General features: G+C 35.1%; 1 protein-coding gene across 1 annotated transcript in view; it reads left to right on the plus strand.

The window, feature by feature from the left end:
- Positions 1–525: 525 nt before the first annotated feature.
- Positions 526–17,804, plus strand: part of LOC126759058 (uncharacterized) — a 75,033-nt gene continuing 57,754 nt past the window's right edge. Inside the window, 1 exon segment of the mRNA XM_050473640.1 lies at positions 526–2,008. The gene's annotated coding sequence lies outside the window, so the exon portion shown is untranslated.

Below are 17,804 nucleotides of genomic sequence, written 5' to 3' on the forward strand. Positions count from 1 at the left end.
AGGAGTTTGAGGGAATCATAACTGAAAAAATATGCTCGTTACTTTTTGGTTTTTTTAAATAAAAACCCGTTATTCATTCGTAGAGGCCGTAAATTTTATAGAGATCAATATTTGTCAAATTTCAACACTTTATTTTGTCAAATTTTGAGTTGATGACTTTATTTCTTAATAAATAGAATTATTCTAAGAGCACGAGGTAATTAATTGCCTGAAAATCGTGGTCAGTGAGAAGTCTTAGTGCAACTTTAAGCATTTCAAGTACGCACGATTGTGGAAAAACCCAATTCCTTGGCTGCCAAATCAACACAACTCATGAAACATCGCTGAACCTCTACTTTGCCGACATCACTAATGGCAGCTGATGCATGCACATCGTTACCGACAACAGCTGTGAACGGCAACCTCAACAAAACAACAACAACGTATAGAAAAAAATCAGCTAGAATGGCGGCACAAAAAGTAATCGCAAAAAGTTCTGTTGTTTTTGCGTAAAATTATTTGGCTTCGCATACAGAGAACGAAGCCAGCATCAACGAACAGCGTTGCAGCGGCAGCAGCGACTGCCAATCGTATTTGTGAATTCGAGGGAATTGGAAGTGAATTTATCGGGCGCTCATAGTAGCTTTGCTTTGCGCGCTAACTGAAAGCGTCAGTCAGAATATAACGGTACGCGACTTCGGTACTTATTATTTTAATGGAACGGCGGAAGTCGGAAGTTGTGAAAACAAAATTATGAAAGAATGTAGTGACAGTGGGGTAGAGCGAGAAAACTTAATTAACTAACAGCCGTAAATTGCTGATTGTGTTTGTGTGAAAGGAGACATAGTGATTTTAATTGAGAGAATTGCGATTCAAAATTATGTAGTGAAAAACAGGCTTAAGTGGTGTGGAATTCAATTAAAAACATATGCAGACAGGTAGTATTATTAAACTAAGAAATACATTAATAATTAATGTAAATATATGGAGTAGAACAGCTGCAAGAGTGTGCTGTGGCAGCTAATAAAAAAATTTAAAATAATTAATTCATGTGAAATTCAACAAAAGTGTATGCGCATATAAACATAGATATGTACATATTTGAATAAAAAGGCGCACAAAGTTTGACATTCACAAAACAACAGTTACGTCGACTTTGTGATGACAACAACAACAACAGCAGCAACAAGCACGAGTGTACAATTATTTTGATGAAATTATTTTGCAAGATATGTTTTTTTGGTTTTGTTATTGCTTTTGCCAAAAACGATAAAAGTCATTCATTCAACGCTGTTTTTGTGCTTACTTTTTATTGCCGTTCTGATTATTTCGTTGTTGGTGTGCTTTTTTGTTATTGAATGAATATTTCCGGGTTTAATGACACATCTGCTGAATTTATAAAATTAAATATATGCATGTCTTTTCGCATACACGTACATACAAACATACATACGTATGTATGTGCATATATTTTTTATTTCTTTTAAATTATTAAACGTTTATTTTAATTGTGTGTTCTCTTTCTCATCTGATGCTGGTAGTGCTATAAGTAAGCTTGAAAAATAACAGTAATTAAAAGAAATAACAATTCATCACAAACAACATATACATACAAACACATAATTATGCTAAAATATATATTTATGTGTGTAAAAAATAATATATAAAACGCGCACGCAAAACTCACAAACTGAAAAACAATTGCCACAACAACGCATTGCGAAATAATTTATAAAATAAAAAAGTTGTATGCGCTTATGTGCATTCGAACTTATGGTTTCAATATGAAATTTCATTATTAAAGGCTTTGCAATTGGCGGAAAAAGTGACAGTGATTGTGTGACAAGTGACGTAACCGTACGCCAACATTAATAAACACAAAAATATTTCCCTTTTCACTTGTAATTGAGAACAAAGCGCTTTATTCAAACAAACAAACAAAAAATTGTGAAAAAACGCAGTTATTTTAAAAGGCAGACACATTTAACGCGAAAAAAAGCTGCGAAAAAATCTCAGTAAAATATAACAGGTGAGTAACACAAGATAATAACGCTTATTGACATTAAAAATGTAATATTTTTATTTTTAAATAAGTTGCTGCGCATACTTGTTTTTGTACGCAACAACAATGAATGCCAGTCTGGGGTGGTAGGCGGTGCGCCGCTGCTGCTGAGACAAATGCTTCCGCCTTTGGACAGCTGTTAAATAATTTTATAAAATAATAAATACATTTTTGCATTTCCTTCCGTCACATTTTCCCATATTTCAGGCTCAATTTTTGTATTTGTCTGTTTGTTTGCTAAGTGCATGAGTAAGAGGCGAGTTTTTTTTTTCTTTTTTCAAATCATAATTGGAGTTAATGCAATGCTAATTTAAGCGTGTAGTTTTTTTTTTTTTTGTAAAATTTAAACATTGGCGTTGAGATAATAAGAAAAATAAATAAATAAAAAACAAGACATCAGAAAAAACGTTAAAAACCGAACTTATAACACCTTCCAAGCACAAATTATAAAATTTCCTTATAAGAACTTCTTTTGATCGGTGAGTTTGTATGGCAGTTATATGCTATAGTGATCCGATTTAAACAATTTGTTGAAATTATATCATTGTCTTGTTTATCTTGTCAAATAAAAAAAGTTTTCCATAGAAGGTTGATTTTGTTTGTTCAGTTTGTATGGCAGCTATAGCTATGGTGGTTCAATCTGGAAAATTTCTTTAGATATTTTAGCCTTGTTTAGGACAATAATCGATTCAAACTTTCGTAAAGATATCTCTTCAAATAAAAAAGTTTTCTATACAAGACCTTGATTTTGATTGTTCAGCTTGTATGGCAGCTATATGCTATAGTGATTCAATCTGGAAAATTTCTTCAGATATTTTAGCCTTACTTAGGACAATAATCCATTCAAAATTTCGTGTAAAGATATCTCCCAAAACAAAAAAAAACTTTTCTATACATGATCTTGATTTTGAGGGAATGGACGTGTGTGAAATTTCAGAGCGATATCTGAGAAACTGAGATACTCCGATGTTTCCTTGGGTGTTACAAACTTCGTGGCAAACTTCCAAACTTATTGATAAATATAATAACTAAAAAAATGTAATATTTTCCTTAATAACGCTCTGCCCGGTTAGATCGACCAGATGTATTTTTACGGTCGAATTCAGTTCAAGTTTTTGTTTAAATTTATGAATTTCAACAAAATGGCAATAAACAATTTGTTATTGCTTTCTTTCTGTAATTCATTGTTTATTTTTTATATATATTTTGTATTTATTTACATATATTCTTTGTTGATTTATTATAAGAGTCAATAAACTCATATTTAATTATGTATGTACATATATAAAAATGTTGTGTCGAAATTGTGACTGTACATACCTTAAATTCGTAACTTTTTTTTATTTTTGATGAGAATCACTGATTCAATGTGTACATACAAGGTGTGTTCCAAAGTAAACAGGACTTTTTGAATGTAATGCCCCTGGTGGCGCCATCTATATGTCGACTGGTGCTTTAGAATCTGCTATCTTTATCGATTGTCCAGTGAGAATCAAAGTCATGACATTTCATCGATTGGAAGTGAAGTTATTGCGTTTTAAGTGTCAGATGTTTGTGTTATCTGTGCGAAAATGAGCTTCGAACAAAGAGCCAACACTAAATTTTGTTTTAAAATTGGTAAAACTTTTACCGAAACTTTTCAATTGATGAAACAAGTTTATGGCAATGATTGCCTATCCCGTAGCAGAGTGCAACTTTTCATGGAAATGGAATTGAACATCTCCAAAACATCGATTTATCGCATTTTGACCGAATATTTGGGCTAACGAAAGATGTGTGCACGGTTTGTTCCGCACAAATTGACTGACGACCAAAAATTTTTCAGAATCCAACATTCGAAGGGCATCATTAAAGAGCTTTATTTGACCAAAAATCACATTTTAACCATTAACCACTCACCGTATTCACCTGATATGGCACCGTGCGACTTTTTCCTTTTCAGAAAAATGCATTTTCCCATGAAAGGAAAGCGTTATGCAGACGTAGAGGCCATTCAAAAGGCTTGCACCGGCATATTGGCGCCCATACCGGCCAACGAGCTAAAACAATAGTTCGACATGCTTTTGGACCGTGCAAAAAGCTGTATTGAAGCAGAAGGAGACTATTTTGAATAAAATAAAATTTTGCTGAAAAAACCATTTGTTCTGTTTTTTGTTTTTAAGTCCTGTTTATTTTGGAACGCACCTTGTACGAGTATGTACTTGTATATATGTACCTCAATGTTCGCCCGCACCGCAGCATCCACTAACATGGTAGGCCCTGAAACCTTCACCGCGGTGGGTCCCCATACCAAAACAGCAGCTCCGCAAAGAAGAAGTAGTAGGCAGAGAGAGGTATTGGCAACAACTCCAAGGCATGCGCCATGTCAATTTTTTAATGGGGGGTTACAACCTCAGCAGGTTTAAATATGTAATCAACCTCCCTAGGGGCAAATTCAGACCACTTGTCGTATTCTACACTGGCCACTGCAAGCTGAAAAAGCAATTATACAGCATGGGCCTAGCTTCTTGCGTAAATTGTCGGTTCTGCGACAAGGAGCTTGAAACACCAGTCTGCAGACGCAGATTAAAGGCCCTTGGATCCATGTTTCCAAATAGAGATCACATCGCTTCGCTAGCACCTAGCAGTATATTGGACTTTACCAATATTCTGTGGCTAGTTGAGTCCTTGTGATTTAGGAGGGGGCACAATAGACCTAATGTCGCTCATAGGATCTACCATATATTATTAAATTTAATATCGTAATTTTGTTATTGTTTACAAAATGGGTTTTCAAGTGTATGTATTATGTATGTATATATAGGTTTCAAGATAGTTTAATTATCAAACTTCATTACATAATACCTGTAGACTAATATTTCTTGACAAATCTCTCTTTTGTAATGTTGGCTCCAAAATAAGGTTAGCTGAATATGCGGTACCCGCTCGTTAATCGCGATAGACTAAAATCGGTGATAACCCAGTTGAGGCGATTACTTAGGCTTATCCAAGAACGAAAGCAATGGAAACTAGGATATATCCGTACCATTAGTATGTAAAGGCACGTTTGGCAGAAGCTAACAGTCGCTCATGACGCTCTTTATCTACCTACATACATATGTATGCATGTATACAATTACCATGACTGTTAGACAATTCTACCAAGTTGAAAATTCTCATTCTTTTGTTCATGCTCTTTTGTTTTAGTAAGAACCATTAAATGAGTTTCAAGACTTTCAAAAATTTTCCATGTTTGAGAATTTTAAAAATATAAACAAAAATTTGCAAATTTTCGAATTTCAATAGGGTTTTACATACATACATACATATGTACATATGTATGTATATCGAGTGTAACGATTACGGAGAGCGTACTGTAATTATTATTTTTTAATTTTATAAAAAATTCTAGCTATCAAGTGTAAACTGTATCATTAAAAAAACTTCTGATTGATCACTTATTTTAAACAAGTAATTTTTGAAGTGCAACAAAATAGATAAGGAGTCGTTCAAGTATTACTTAAAGCATTTTTTTCGTTTTGCGCTGAATTCAAATGTACACAACAGGCTGATAAGTGATTGTTAACCCAGAATAAATATAAAATTGCGAGAGGTAAGCAAAGGCAAAATCCCGGAAAATTGTAATCCTGAGTAAGGGTTGCCAATAATACATACATATGTACATACATACATATGTATGCAATTGAAAAAGATTTTCAAATTTTTAATTCCAAAATAAATTATTTCCAAATACATAAATGATAAAAGAAATTTGATTGAAAAAAGTTACAAAGCAAATACATACCGAAATGATAAATTTTAATCCAATTAATGTACATACTTATGTACCAGATTAAAAAAAATTTATCCCAAATACCGCCTTGAAAAATAGCAGGAATTTTAATCCCCAGCTTATAATTTAAAATTAAAAAAAGAAATTTTTTAGAATTTACAATTTTTCGCGGTTGCATGCTTCTGTTACACCATTTTGCTTATAACACGCGTAATTCATATTTCTTGAAAAAGCATTTACCCTACTCGCTTCTACATTATAAATATACTGTTATGTGTGTATGCATGTATGTAAAAATAATTTCTCACTATTCTTGTTGTTCTTGCATTTGTTGCTAATGTTGCCGTTCGGTTGATTAGTCGGTTTTCGGTTGTGTTGCACGTGCAGCGAGGTCGCATGGCTTTGCTTTCCCCTTCGTTGTGTGCGCACTTGTTGTTTAGTAAATACATACACACGCACATATGTAAGTACATATTGAATATGCAGATAGTCATTACATACATACATATGTATGTATGCATGTTTGCATGTTTTTTGCTGTTGTTGCTTCTGTCTGTAATTTGCGATTTGTTTTTATCCGCAGTTTCCTCTTAGGTTTTTTGTTTTCATAACGGTATTCGTGCGCCGCCATTCTGCCGCTACTAATGCTGTTGCCGTTACCGTCACAAAGTCGCTACGTTACGCTAGCGCTAGTCGCTACAGCAAACACCCAAGAGCATATGCATACATGCATATATATATGTATATGTATGTATGTACATTTTACTTACATAAATATCTACAACTGTTCGCATGTGTTATTAAATCTGTTTGGCAATATGTACATATGTATGTATGTTTGTTGTTATTATTGTTACTATTATTACTATTTGATATGTTGTTAGTTGTTATTATTTGTTGTTGTTCGACATTTTCATGCCGCATGTGCACATGCTGCTACCGAAATTTGTTATTCGTGTTGTTATTGTAAATTCGCGCACAAACCTACACTGGCCCACAAACTTCACGTAGTATAAATAAATACAATTATACTAACATAGATATCGACATATCGTGGTAAGAGCACGCGTCGTGCCTGTGCGACTGCGATTTGTCGGCCGTCGTGTGTGCATGCAGACACACAAAACTATGCGCATACATATGCGTGTGTGTGTGTTTGTTTGTCGCTATGCGGGTTGACTAATTCAAGTTCAATGCCCAAAAAAACGTGCTCAGTAAGCAGTGACGACAACAGCACCAACAACAACAACCGCTATAATAGCACCAACAATACTATGACGGCATGGCATAACAAACACGCAACAACAGTAACAACTACAAAGCGAAAACAAAAACCATCGCCTGCCCACTTGTTTAGTGGGGCATTATTGGGGTAGCATTGGACGGACGGCTGTTGATTTTGGCTTTTCACTTAACTGGTGTGCTGTGTGGCCTGGCGTGGCGTATAAATTTGGCACATTTCGAACAGCTGATGGCCACGAGCATACCGGCGACCCGCGAATGCAATGCACGTGCATACAAATTAATGTGTGTATATGATGTTTGTGTATGCATTTATGAGAGTTCATACATATTGCTTATTAAATACTCTTGTTTTGATTTCAATAGTATCTTAATTGCATTTTATAAATACATACATAGTATATCAAAAGTACATACGAATAAATATCCACAATTAAATAGGCAATAAAAAATAAAATTTTGTGCAGAATTAGAATATTAATAGAGGGTCTATATTATCGAAAGCGATAAAGTATCCTTTCATACCATTTTACCAACGCTTTGTCCAAATCAGTTCACATAAGCAGTAGTGTGCTCTTTGATTTGACCTTGAATTGAATTCGAAAGTGATAGTACGAACACCTGTTTAATTGTTTAATGTTAGTTGACTATTGTATGTATGAATGTACCCAATATAAAGTCGAACTTCTCTACAATGAAGGTTTCCTTATAACAAATTGATTTATAGAATACTATAATTATATTAAATTTTCTGTACATTTTGCTCTCCTTATAAGGCAGAATTTTTTTACGCCTATAACTCGAATATTCAATGAATTTTATTTCGTGTTTTCAATGAATTTGATTTCGATTCTTGTTTCTTACCAAAAAAAAGACATGTAAATATATATTTAGGATGCCAGGAATTAAAAATTTTATTATAAAAGCCAGTAAATGTGGTGTCATCACTACAACTGTTATGGTGGCTTATGATATGACAGAATTGGAAAAGCTTAAATTGGTTATTATTGTGAAATCAAGAAAGTCACGATGCTTTAACCTTTATGTCAACAGAGAATTTTACATACGCACGTCAACAGACAGCATACCCGTGTAAACCATACATTTTGTATGAAGATTAGTGCAGCGTAAGGTGAAAAGGAGGTTCGCTTCACATTTTTACATGTTTGCAGTTACATTTTTAATTTCAAAGTGAAAAGTAAAGATTGTGTTGTGTAAAAATAATTACAAAATGGCAAATGGAGATTGGTTAGAGCCTGAATTTGAATATGAATCTCATGAAAATATCTGGGAGAGAAGAGGAAGAGTATGGGTGTCCAGATAGCGATGAAGAGCCGATGGCATTTGAAAATGAAAACGACAATGAACCTTTTATAAATTCAGCTGACTCTGATTTGGAAGACGTACAGCCGCCTGAATACAATCCAGAGTATGATAGTGTCGATGATATAGATGAAGAGCCAGTGGAACTAGGAAATTCTGCTAGTTACACGAGCAGTGATCAGACAATTTGGAGTGGCACACAACCACAAAGCACTAGAGTAAGAGCGCACAACGTGCTAAGATCTGGAGTGAACGGGCCAAGTCGCCTAAGTGATGGTAAAACTATAATGGAAACGTTCAAGCTAATAATGACAAACGAAATGTGTGACGTAATAATCCGTGAAACAAACAGAAAAGCCAATACAGTGTTTGATATGATAAATGAATGCAACCCAACATCGCATATGGGATTGTTGCTGCTTGGTGGCGTTACTCACTCTGGCTACGTTCACACAAAAGATTTGTGGAAGACAACTGCACATCCACTGTTTCGAGCTTCAATGAGCATCAGACGATTTTGGGAAATAAGTCGTTTCATCCGTTTTGATAATGGAATCACGCGGGAGCATCGCAAACAATATGACAAAGCGGCTGCCATATCTGACATACTTATTTGTGATGTTGAATAGCAATTTGCGAAAATATTACACCGCCTCAGCCAACCTGACAATTGGTGAGCAGCTGTACCTGTTCCGCGAAGGCACTGGCTTTACGCAATATATTCCTTCAAAGCCAGCCAAATACGGCATAAAAGTGTGGTGGATGTGCGACTCGATTACGTCGTATCCACTCAAAGGCCAAATCTACACAGGAAAGGCAGCGTCCGGCGAACGTGAGGGAAATGTGGGTGAAAGAGTGGTCAAAGACTTATGCGTGGGCATCTCAGCGAGCAACTGGCCCGTGCGGAGGTAGATGTCAGGTGCACCAATCCGCAAATATCTAAAATTTTCTCAACGCGCAACGCAATAGAAGCTATAACTGGTGCACCTTTGCGACTGGCAACGGCACCACCAGATGCAGAGGAGCGGGACAACACTGGTCGACTAAAGTTGAAGGGTTCCTGCTACTTATGTCTCAGAAGACGCCAGACTCGAAAAGCATGCTCATTCTGCGGCAAGCCCATTTGTTCAGAGCACTCAAAGGATATGCCGCGCTGCCTGAATTGCCCATAAATAGTAATAAAATTATTTTAATTTTCAATTTTTTTCAATTTATTGTCAAATTCAATAATACTATTATTAATAAATTAAATAAAAATTAATGAATTTAAAAAAAAATGTATTTTTTCGGTTTTTTCAGTATTGTTGCTTGAAAATTCAATGTGTTACCCGGGTATGCTCTCTGTTGACGTAAGGGTTAGTTATTAGTTTTTGGTCACATCTCAGTTCCAGGTGGTCCAGTCCGGCTCACATCACCACAATATGTAAAACCCTTCAGACTAGGCAATCATGAAATTTCAAGTTGATCGGACTTACGGATCCAGAGATATGGCACTTTAAAGTCAAAAAAGTTACCCGGGTAACGCTTTGTTGACATAAAGGTTAAGCACATAAAATCTCTAAATTTAGATTATAGGTGCAACAAAAAAACATAGATGACAAGCGAAATCTATTTAAAATTTCTCAAAAATTAAAAATTTTATCCTTAACCTATAGTTAAACAGCACTAAGTTAAGTTAGTAAATAAAGTAATCTTATTTATATCACGAGTTTTTTCTATAACGACGTTTATTTTTTCCTCTTGCAATTCGCCATAGGGAAGTTCGACTGAAGCCCAAAGTTTTTTCAGAATTTTAATTTTTTTTAATTTCAAATATCGTTTACTTTTGTAGCATTGTTTACCCTTCTGGTATTGAATCTAGATGTCCGAATTTCGAGCGTTTTCGGCAATTGATATTTTTATTTCATGATTACGCAAAATAAGTTTCTAAAAAATATTTTCATAAAGTTCAAGTAGAGATGTAAAAAGGCCTCATTCTCGTCGTTACGATTTTTATCCTTAACAAAAATAAAACTGAGAAAAAAAGTTTCAAAAATTTATTTTTGTTTTATTAAATTTAAAATTATCGAAATATGAAACTAAAAAATTTTCGATTGTTTTCAAATTTCTAGGCTAGAATACCCCCTTAATGACGGAAAATATTTGTTGTTTAAAAATAATTTTAATAATATTAAAATTTGGAAAGCAAATTTTTTAAGTGAAACTTTGTTCAGCGAAAAAAACAATTCATTCAATTAAGTGTAAAAATTCCTAAAATTGGTTTCTGTAGTGGGATAGTTGAGATCTCCTCAATTAATGTCTATGGTTAGTCGGTTCTGGATTTTTATTTCGAAATATACATATGTACATATATTTAATCCCAAGAATATTATATTTTTCAGGTGTGTATAGAATTTTTTCGTAAACCAGAATCGTTCTTTACCCATATTTCGAAAATGACACGATAGAAGAAAACATTTTGAGATTTGTAACCATAGGAGTATAATTATCTACTCTCCAAGCAGTTTCTGCAGAAATCATACCAGCAGTCACCTGTTTGGAGCGGAACCGCCTTCTAGAAGCATCAAGAGGTCCTTCCTCAACTACGTCAACGACATAAAGCAATACGCCGACAAGACTTTAAACGCAACTAACTTCAGACATACATATACTGACCGCCATTCACAATGGAGTCATTGACAACTTCACCGACTCTCTCTCGGTATATGGCGCACTTGGAGTCAAATCACCACCCATTGCAGACGAAGAGCTCGAACTACTGCGAGACACGAAAGTGACCCTTGCGCAACTTCGTTGTAGATACTATAGCAGGTTAAACTTTTACTTATCCAGAATAGACTCTGAAATATTAAACTCATATCCAGTATGCAATGAGTCCTCGCATGACACTAGCCATCTCTTTGCATGCCCCGCTAACCTTACATATCTGACACCCTTCTCCTTATGGTCCGACCCCATCGAAACAGCATGTTTCCTGGGCCTACCGTTGGATGACGTCCATGACAACTTATCTAATCCTTACTATCCTAACGGGGATTGGTATCCGTTACCTTCTAATCGACATTTGTGCGCTCATCGGATATTTTAAATGCGTTTTTAGCCAACTGTAGGTTAAGGTCTAATAAAAAAATTTAATCAAACTTGGCGAAATGATATACTCTAATCTAATCTAGAATTTGTATGCAACAATGTATGTATGTTTTGTATGCGAAAGTTCGTAAATGAGCAAGAATTGTGGAAATTCCAGAATATAAATCGCCTAAGACACTTCCCAGTTTGTATTTTTTTTTTATTATTTCTCATTATTTATAAATGAGCGAGGCTAAGTAAATCTATAAAAACACACGGAATGTGCGAATATTTATGAAATTATTGGGTTTCGAGGTATATACACCAATTGATATACATATACATATCGATGTATGTATGTATGTATTTACATATGTATGTATGTACACGCAAGTTTACTTATTTTTATGCCGTTAAACTGTGGGGTGTTAAGTGTTCCGAAAGCAGCAACAAAGCCTTTTATGCGAGACAAAAACCTTTCAACTTGTTATATAGTATAACAAGTGTGTATTACATATTTACGCATGTTTTTGCTATATACTCACATACTTACATATGTATACATGTAAACACACACACATACATTGAAATTTCGTTGCGTTCACGATGTTGGCTACGCATTTTTTGCTTAAACACTTTGCACACATACTCACATACCTATGTATGTACATATGTATTTTGTTTTTGCATTCATAAATATAAAATTACGAAATTTCCATTAAAAGCAGGAAATTAAATTTTTATAAAGCGTAGAAATATGGAATAAGGCGAAAAATAGCAAAAAATGCGAATAAAAATAAGTAGAAACAACAAGTAAGTAAACTGACAACAAAAACTAGCCTCTCCTTGAATTAAATTCAATTAAAAATATTTTTATCATTCGAAATAAATTTGTAGTACAGATATTCAAAAGCGCACATATTTATAAGTGTTTATATATATGTATGTATTTACAAACACACTTATGTACATACATATGTACATACACACTAAGTATGTTTAATATACATACATATGTATGTGTGTTGTTTGGTAGACGCTGCGCTCGATGTGCCTGTGTATGTGTTTATTTGCATTTATGCACTTATTATGCATGTGTGTGTGTGTAGAGAAATATTATTATAAAAAATCACCTACAAAAATGAGCTATAGTAACAAAATTGAAACACAACAACAATAAATTATGCATAAAAAGCACCGCAATTTTATTATTAAAAAGCTGACAGATATAAAAAATACGTAAACAACAACAACAACAAAATTAAATTACTGCGAAAAAAGCTAATAAAGCGTATTACTACGAAAAAGCAAAGCAAAAATGAAAAAAAAAATAAAAAGGAAAAAACAAAAAAAAAAATTGAAAAAGAAACAAAACCAACAAAGATACAAAAAGCCAAGCAAGAACAAAGCAAATTGAAAATAATGAAAAACTTCAAGTGAAATCCCCTTGAGATTTTTGCTCGTAGACTCATAAAAAGTCGTAGAATAGCACAATAGCAAAACGCCAAGTAGAAATCGACTTTTTTCTCCATATTTACAACTATAGTTAAGAGTGCACTTTTTTTCGTGGTGTTTTGAAATGCAATAAAATATGGAAAATGGTTTTAGCAATTACTTGCTGTAATGAAGTAAAAAAAAGTTAATTGAATTTCGTAGGAAAATATTTCAGTTTGCATTTAAGCTCAATTTTGCTTGACAGTTACCCAAACTGTTATGGAGCATTTTTTATATACAGTTAGAATTTTCAAAAAATCGATTTTTATTTATTTTTTTCTCAAGTACGACTCTTTTACTGTTCATAACAGTAGGCGCGTCTAACAGTAGGCTCACTTTTGATTGTTATCAGACACATTTTGTTTAGTTTTATTTATAATGTTACGCTAGTTAAAAAATTTCCCTTCAGAGATAATAATGCTGATAAGTACTTGCGGAGTTCATTCAGCTACACAGCTTTTATCTGCTTTTGAGCGAGTTTTGGTGCAGGAAAATTTTCGGGGAGTGATAAAGACGATAGAAGAAGTATCACGTGACTGGCTTTCATGATGCTTCCGCCAAATATAGCATAACTTCAGCGTTATAGTTTTTATGGTGTAGTTACCCACGAAAGTTGTTGTTGTAACGGGCACCTAACCTCTGTCTGGGGTCGAACCAAGGGGAGAAGGGTGTCAGATGTGTAGGGTTAGGACTGTGCCCAAAAAATAAGGTGACATTTGAATTTAAACTGCGCGCGTCGAAGAATTTGGAGAATTATTTTTTTTTAGGTTGGTAGTACTGTCAGTCACATTTATGTCAAATTTCATGTCAAAATATTCATTAGTGTTTGAGATACGTGTCGTTTTGTGAGCTGCTAAAAGTGAGTTTTTCGTTTTTTGCGATGTCGAAATTTGTTGAGCAAAGAATTTGCATTAAATTTTGCTTACGGAATCAATTTTCTGTTGCGGATACGTTGAGAATGGTGCAGAAAGCCTTTGGTGATGAGGCTATATCTAAAAAAATGTTTACAAGTGGTATAGTGAGTTCCAAGCCGGCCGTGAACGTGTCGAAGACGAAGAGTGTCCAGGGCAACCATCAACCTCAACCGACGAAGCTCACGTTCAACAAATCAAAGATTTGGTGTTGAAAAACCGTCGATTAAAAATTATAGACCTTGCTGATGAAGTTGACATATCGAAAGTCTCAGCCAATACCATTTTGAAGGATGTTTTGGGCCTCAAGCGCGTCAAATCTCGACTGGTGCCGAAAACATTGAATTTTGGAATTTGGAAAAAAGGCGTCGCATTGAAGTGTGTGAAACGGTGCTTTCCGACTACCAGGGTGTCATGAAACGCATTATAACTGGCGATGAGACTTGGATCTATGCTTACGACCCCGAAACAACCGATCAATCGAGCGAATATCGTGCCAAAAGAGATCCGAGACCAACAAAATCGCGCCAAAGTCGCTCAAAAATCAAGGTCATGTTGACTGCTTTCTTTGATTATCGTGGTGTTGTGCATTATGAATTCCTTCCAACCGGTCAAACAGTCAACAAGGAATATTATTTGAACATTATGCGTCGTTTGCGTAACGCTATCCGCCTAAAAAGGCCGGAATTGTGGAAAGACAATTCTTGGTTTTTACACCACGACAATGCACCATCCCATACTGCCCTCGTAATTCCTGATCATTTCGCCAAAAACTCAATCCATATCGTTCCGCAACCACCGTATTCACCTGATCTGGCGCCGTGCGACTTCTGGCTGTTCACCAAGCTCAAAAGACCGCTCCGGGGACACCGTTTTTATACGATAGAGGAGATTCAAGCCACAGCGAAGACGGAACTGAAGGCCATCCCGGAAAGTGACTACAACCAGTGTTTCGATGATTTGAAAATCCGTTGGCATAAGTGCATTGCATCGGGAGGGGATTACTTTGAAGGGGATGAAATTGATTTGGAAGAATAAATAAAGAATTTTCAAAATAAATACAATGTCACCTTATTTTTTGGGCACAGTCATATGTTTGATATGTCAGGGTCTGTTCTAGATAAGTAGAAGTTTAACTTGTTACAGTATCCAGAACGAAGCTGCACAAGGATCACTATCGTTTCTCGCGGGAACTCGAGCTCTTCGTTTGTAATGGGTGGTGTTTTAACTCCAAGTACGCCATTCAATGAGAGGAAGTCGGTCAATGGCTCCACTCTGAATGGCGGTCAGAGCATGTCTGAAGTTCGTAGCGATTATTGTTTTATGTCGTCGACGTACTTAAGGAAGGACCTCTTGATGGTCCAAGGAGGCGGTTCCGCTCCAAGCAGGTGACTGCAGAAATCAATCCAGCAGAAACTGCTACGAGAGGAGTTCATTTGCAGCTTCTTCGTCTGCGTTTCATTGCATCCAGGCCACCATATTGGTGTAGCGCAGTTAAGGACCGACCAGCCGCTTGCCTTGTATGTTGCCAACAATGTTTCTTTGTCTTTTTCTCATGTGCGGAGTGAAGGAGGATGAAAATGTTGGTTATTTAAGGGGGTTTGGTACTTAAGCGGGTTTCATTTTAACTGCCAAAAAATAGAATAACATAAAATTCGACTATAACATATATGTACATACATATTTACATATAACTATACAAAAAAACGTTTATTTTGATTTTGATTGGTATGTTAGTATGGCAGCTATATGAAGTAGTGGTCCGATCTGAACAATTTGTTCGAAGACTGTAGCGCAGCCTTGAAAAATAAACTATGCCAAATTTCGTGAAGATATCTTAGCGAGTTTAAAAGCTTCTCAACAGTTTCGCGAAATTTCAAACCAATATTTCAAAAACTGAGGGTCTAGTTCGCGTTTATACAGACGCAATAGCTGATAACTTATATACTTACATACATAGATATAACATATGTATGTATACCTTATGGGGTCGCCACGTTTCCTCCTCGTCGTTAAAAATTTCGTGGCAAATTTAATATTGTATAACCTACCTTGATGGCAGAATTGAAGAGAGAGAGAAAGAGAGAGAGAGAGAGAGAGAGAGCTATCAATTGTCATGATTTGCAAGCACAACTCAAAAGTACTCAAGTTACTATGTCGAAATCTCTGATACGACGCAATTCTACGAAGCCGAGCGCTTATTTATGTGGCGCTATCATAAAATAGTCGTGTCAGCTAATTTTATACATCGCTGGGTAACTGCGCTATCACACTCTGTACGACCTTGACCTACGCCACCGTTATCGAAGTGAACATTGAGCAAAATATTGACAAATTGGTTGAAGCTGATGAAAGCTTTTTTCGGTCATGGCTCTTCCAAGCGCTTCTACTTGCCATGTTTGTGAGACGATCTTTCACTGGTCAGCAAAAAGCAAACACTGAGCAAACTAAGATCAATATTAACTTCACTCTACAGCTTTTAAGTGATTCTTATGCAATATTTCTTCAGAAAGAAATGATTGACTTCTTAGAAAACCTTCGTAATCGAATAAAATTCCATTTCTTCAATGAGAGGTACTTTTAACTGATTTTAGTTAATTTTAGATCGTTTTACCAGTATTTTCTATTAATAAAATCGTGTGGATTAAAATATTAAAACAAACTCACGCCTTTCACAAGCTTAAAGCTCTGTTGGAAAAGCTCAAAACTGTTTATACATATGTATGTATGTACATATGTATATAAAATTTTTTAATGTGTTTCATATGAAAAGGTGTTCAAGAATTTTATATGAGTCCAAATGTGAAATTAAAAAGTAAAAAAAATATATAAAAAATAATAGACACACACACGCACACATGCAAAACAACAAATGAACCAAAATGAAATTAATTACATTAAGTGAAAAAAAAATTGTATTTGACGTATATTTATAATAGCACACGCAAAACTAAATGGAAAGTTCGTAAACAATTGAAAAACAAGTCGAATATCTAAAGACACATACATAGCAACTATAAAGTACATGTGTATGTCCGTGTGCAAATAATAAGAATTTTAACTGGAAAATGTGTCTGTGTGTGATATTTTTTTTGCATGAATCATACGTAATGCCTTTGCGCACTGCTAAAAAACCTCTCTGCCGCCACCCAACTGTTTCGCCTCTTCGCCCATTGCCACATCGCCCTTTGTCAGCGTTGCTGTGCGCGCCAGTTCGCCTCCCTCTCCAACCGAATCAAGCGGAATAGTCAGGCGCAGTCGTCACTCGGTTAGCAGATTCTGCACGAGGGGGCGGCGTCGTGGCCATTGGGGAAGCCACTTGCGTCGAGCCTATCTGTAGAGCTCTAGTGTTTTTTCCAATGCTCAAATTCGTTTTATTTTATTTCTCAATAATTCTGTTTGTTACCTCACCAAAGTGGGGGGAATTTTTTTATGGTCGAGATAGAAAAATACTATATACTATATAAAATATAAGAATAAATAAAAAAATGAAGTAAAAACGTGGCAGCGCAAACAAGCAATAAAAACAAAAAAAAAAAAACAAACGAAAATTTAAAATGCATGAAAAAATGCCTTCACCTCGCAGACAAATTGTTTTGAGTCAGGGATTAATAAATCTACAAGCTTACATAAAAATATCTATTTACATACAAATAAGTAAATGTTTTTTGTATGTGTCATATGTGTTATGTAATGAAGAAAAGTACTCATAAAAAATGAATTGTTATTTCGGAGGTCAAAATCAAACACAACAAACAACGGATGTGGAGTAAGTTATATAAATAAAGCCATATATAAATACTTACGTATGTATGTAAATGTATGTCTGATAAAGAGTGTGGGTGGAATAATACCAAGAGCCCAAAAATGGGTGGTATCGCTATAAAAGTTCATAAATGGAGATTTCCATGGTAATATCAGCAATACCTTTGTTATTTTTGTTTTAACGCTA

This window comes from Bactrocera neohumeralis, chromosome 5 (genome assembly GCF_024586455.1).
Source record: "Bactrocera neohumeralis isolate Rockhampton chromosome 5, APGP_CSIRO_Bneo_wtdbg2-racon-allhic-juicebox.fasta_v2, whole genome shotgun sequence".
Lineage (NCBI taxonomy): Eukaryota > Metazoa > Arthropoda > Insecta > Diptera > Tephritidae > Bactrocera > Bactrocera neohumeralis.